The sequence below is a fragment of the Dipodomys merriami genome, unplaced genomic scaffold (assembly GCF_024711535.1).
Source record: "Dipodomys merriami isolate MVZ:Mamm:240054 unplaced genomic scaffold, mDipMer1.0.p SCAF_25, whole genome shotgun sequence".
Lineage (NCBI taxonomy): Eukaryota > Metazoa > Chordata > Mammalia > Rodentia > Heteromyidae > Dipodomys > Dipodomys merriami.
In genome coordinates this window covers 5,097,501-5,102,718 of record NW_027203937.1, presented here as the reverse complement: position 1 = coordinate 5,102,718, position 5,218 = coordinate 5,097,501, and positions in this window count along the sequence as shown.

Sequence of the window (5,218 nt, the reverse complement as noted above, 5' to 3'; positions counted from 1 at the left end):
ACACATGCACACAAACAAGGAGTTCCATTTACCTTATTTTCAAATTTAAATTATAGCATCCGGTCATTCATCTCTGTCACAATCCCCCCTCCCAAACAGTCCTGAAAGAACATCTTTCCCAAAGAAACTCTCCTTTCAGCATAGCCAGGAAGGTGAATGTTTAGATCTGTGTGATAGAAATCCCTTGTGTAATTCTCCCCTAAACATCTGTTCAGTCGCTCAACATGAACATCTGTCACCCATTTCTAAGCTCAACCCAGACAAAGCTTATGGTTTTTTTTCCTAGCAAACTCCATTCCAAATCATTACCAAGTGATTGCTACTCAGCCTAATTCTCACATGAGGATTGAGAAGGTTCTCACCCGATCAAACTCATCTTCCACTAACACAACATGTGCCCCTTTTTGCTTTGGCAAAAACTTAGTAGAGCATCAGAAAGGAAATTCCTCATGCTAACACTTTTCTTCCTTTGATTGTAACATTAAATACTTAATTCTATGAAACCCTCCAGGGTTAAACACCTTATATGTCCTATGCATACATTATAGCTTGATCTTCAGCCCATTATTTACTCTAGCCTTAACAGGGTTGCCTTACAAACTAACAGAAATACAAACATAAACTATTTTATGACACTTGGTCCAATTATTTGCATAGAATATGAAAATTATTGGTTCACTAGATTAACAGTACTGCTCTAAAATCATACAAAGAGATCAAACCTGGTCTCTTGGAAATGTCATCTCTAAGTCAGGTAACCTTGAACATTTGAATTCATGATGATGGGCCATCATCTAATTAACAGGAAAAAAATGAGTGACTTGCTCATTTATGCCTGTAATCCTAGCTACTCAGGAGCCTGAGATTTGAGGATTGCAGTTCAAAGCTAGTAAGGGAAGACAAATCTAAGAGACTCATAACTCCAATTAGCAGCATAAAAGCCAAAAATGCAGATGTGGCTCAAGTGGTAGAATATTAGCCTTTAGCAGAAAAGGCAAAGAGAGGGCATGAGGCTCTAAATTCAATCCTCAATACTCTCTCTCTCTCTCTCTCTCTCTCTCTCTCTCTCTCTCTCTCTCTCTCTCTCTCTCTCTCTCTCTCTCTCACACACACACACACACACACACACACACAGTTACTCATAGGATTATGATCTTGGAAGGGATATTACCTGATTCACAGTAAACAACTCTGTGAGCTACCTCTGGCTAACATCATGTCATCGTTGTTGTCTTCTTCTTCTTCTTCTTCTTCTTCTTCTTCTTCTTCTTCTTCTTCTTCTTCTTCTTCTTCTTCTTCTTCTTCTTCTTCTTCTTCTTCTCCTCCTCCTCCTCCTCCTCCTCCTCCTCCTCCTCCTCCTCCTCCTTCTCCTTCTTTTTCTTCTTCTTCATGAAATCATGAATATCATCATCCTAGAAGATCTTGCCCTTGCTCTTTTGCTCTCCTCAAGTTCTTTCAATTATTTTTATACGTTTTATTGTAAAAATACTGTACAGAGGGGTTACAGTTACATGAGTAAGGTAATGAGTACATTTCCTATCAAGCATTGTTACCTCCTCCTTTGTTTTTCCCCTGCCATTCCTTCCTTCCCATCTCCACAACTTTCAATTATTTTTTCTTTTTTTAATACGTTTTTTATTGTGAAAATACTGTACAGAGGGGTTACAGTTACATGAACAAGGTAATGAGTACATTTCCTATCAAGCATTGTTACCTCCTTCTTTGTTTTTCCCCTACCATCCCTTCCCTCCCACCTCCACAACTTTCAATTATTTTTAACTAACATTTATTGAGCACCAAAGAACTCAAAAATATGATAGATAACATCATTAATTATTCTTTCTCCTAAGGAATTCTCTAAGAAAGAACATAGACAAATCTAGTCTCTGCTTTAAATCAGAATATGGTAAATGCTATAAAGCTATAAGTTACATTCTCTGGGGATTATTGAAGATGTTTTAACACCCAATCTGTTTTATTTTATTAGTGATCTTTAGTCGGGGGCTCATCTTACACAGTTAACCAGGAATTTAAACCTCAGGGTAGACCTTTAATTTCAACAAGAACCTAATGGTTATAATTTAGAACAATGTTTATAATGTAAATAGTGCAGTTGAGACGAATTTTTATTTCTTTTCTATGTGTGTCAGAAAAGATAATATGAAAGTCTACAAACTGAACCATATGGGACAACTGAATTATTCTAATCTATTTATTTCCTTAATTTGTACAGTATAAAACCTATTTGAGAAAGCTTCCATAACTCACTGCATGAATGCAAAATATTAATAATCTATATATGTATATAGTTTATTTTTTTTTGTCAGTCATGGGGCTTGAACTCTGGACCTAGGCATTGTCCCTTAAAACTCTTCAACTCAAGGCCAGTGCTCTACCACTTGAGCCTGTTTTCTGAGTGGTTCATTGGAGATAAGAGTCTTGAAGCCTTTCCTTCCTGGGCTGGCTTTGAACTGTGATTTTAGATCTCAGCCTCCTGTGTAGCTAGGATTAAGGTATGAGCCACCATTGCCTGGCTTGTATATAGTTTATTGAGGAGCATGAGGCAAAGGCTCCATTTTTTTATCATATGTAGTCAATGCAGAGTTACTTTGAAAAAAATCCTCTGGCAAATGCTGTGGGTCCCTTTATTAATAAGAGGAAAGAAAAATGAAGCAAGAATCTTTGTATTTTTTCGTATATATGTGCCAGTACAGGAGCTCAAACTCAGGGCCTGGCACTATCCCTTATTTTTCCACTCAAGCCTGGTACTCTACCACTTCCAGCGTTTTGCTGATTCATTGGAGAAGAGTTTCTGGGATTTTGACCATGAGCCTCAGATCCCAGTCATCTGAGTAGCTAAGATTACAGGCGTGAGCCACTCGTGCCCAATGAACATCTTTTAGAGGAGCCTCATTCCTCTGCTGTCATTCTGAGTGCCGGGCCCGGCCGGGAGGGGGGATGAAAAGGGGGGTAAGGGGTACCCGCAGGGGATGGGGCCGGTGGGGGGGGGAGGCATACTTATGGGTTGTGTGGAAGGTAAGGGTGTCACACTGCAGATGTGACCTATGTGCCAAGACCAAAGACTCGAGCTCAGCAGCAGAGGAAAATGGGGTTGAGGGTGGTCGTGAGTCCCCTCGGCAAAGGAAACTGCATGTGGAGTGGGGGTGGGTGTCTGGAGCTAGAGAGAGGAATGCAGACTAGGGGAGGTGGATCCCAGTAACAGAAACTAGGAGGGAAGGGCCAGGAACAGCTGTCCTTGGGCAGATTATACATATTATTTTAACTGGACCATGTACTAGGAACTGGTGAGAGCCAAGGTCCATCCTAGAGACTTCTCAAAGATGCCCACCAATTACCTCCTGGTCTCAGCTTCATGGGAGTTTCACAATTTATAAGTTGCCTTCTCATAATGACCGTCCAATCCTCCTTCAGCAGATGGAAAATTAGGAGTGGAGTTTATCAGCTCAGTATCTTTTGAGTGCCAGCGGCTCCTACCTGTAATCCTGAATCCTATGCTACTCAGGAAACTGAGATCTACCTGCAATCCTAAATCTTACGCTACTCAAGAGACTGAGATCTGGGGCTTGCAGTTGAAAGCCAGGAAAATTTATGAAAATCTTATTTCCAATTAACCACCAAAAAACCCAGAAATGAAGGTGTGGTTCAAATGGTAAAGTACCAGCCTTGAGCAAAAAGCTAAGGGGAACAGTGCTCAGGCTCTGAGTTCAATCCCTAGTACTGAACATGTACACACACACACACACACACACACACACACACACACACACACACACACACACACACACACACACACACAACACTTACTTCTCTTTGCTTTCTTTCCCTGGTGTCTAAATGGAGAAAACAATGCTCAATGCTCATGTCCCCAAATCCCAGAAGCATCTATGCAGACTGTCTGGTGGTCAGAGATACTGACCTATGTTCATTCTTTATGGCCAAATTTACTAGACTAGGCAATGATAAGAAATCAAACCTAAGTATCCTGACTTAGTTATTAGAATACATAGGTTCCAGGGCATTGCTTGATCTCTAGTCATACCAGGAGGACAAAACACACTCCTATGTCTCAGCTGACCTGCCACCATGTTGCAATATTCTTCCCTCTCCAACCCTGCCAACTTCAACAAACCCTGGATTTTCCAGCACACAGAGCCTTCCCCTTTCATTCCCTTCTCTTCCCTTCCCTTCTCTTCCCTCCCCATTTTTTCTTTTCCTTCCCCTCCCCACTATGGGGATCAATGCCACAGGAGAGAGCAGCTGACTCTAACAAATCCAGAAGAAAATGCTACCTTAAGGGAGGCCTTATTCACAAAGCAAATTGGGAAAAGAAACTAATCTCAAGTCACACAAACAGACACACATACAAACACACACACACACACACACACACACACACACACAAACACAACATAGTAGCCAGGCACTGCTGGTGACTCATGACTTTAATCCTAACTACTCAGGAGGCTGAGAATTGAGATCATTGTTCAAAGCCAGCCTGGACAGGGAAGTCTTCAGTTAATCACAGAAAAAGCCAGAAGTGGAGCTGTGGCTCAACTGATAGAGTGCTAGTCTTGAGTAAAAGGAACTCAAGGACAGCACCCAGGCTCAGAGTTTAAGCCCCAAGATCAGCAAGAAAAGAAAAGAAAAAAGCTATAGTTTTCAAGATGTTTTTACTTGTCTTGTTTTTTTCAATGCAAAGGCAAATCAGATAACCTATGAATAAATGGTCTGTAAAGAGGAAAAGAAGGAAATTGAGTTAGAAAGGTGTAAGAGCTGACTAAACACCACTTTGAAAACAGATGTTTCTTCAACTGCCCAATAAATAAGTGGGCGAAAGACTTAAAGAGAAACTTCTCTGAAGAAGAAAGAAGGATGGCCAATAGACACATGAAGAAATGTTCAACATCCCTAGCCATAAAAGAAATGCAAATCAAAACAACATTGAGATATCACCTCACTCCAGTTAGAACAGCAAAAATCAAGAACTCTAACAACAACAGATGCTGGAGGGGATGTGGACAGAAAGGAACCTTACTTCATTGTTGGTGGGAATGTAAACTTGTTCAACCACTTTGGAAAGCAGTATGGAGGTTCCTCAAAAGACTTCACATAGAATTCCCCTATGACCCAGCAATCCCACTTTTGGGCATTTACCCAAATGTTTACAAACAAGACCACACTAAAGCTACCAGCACTA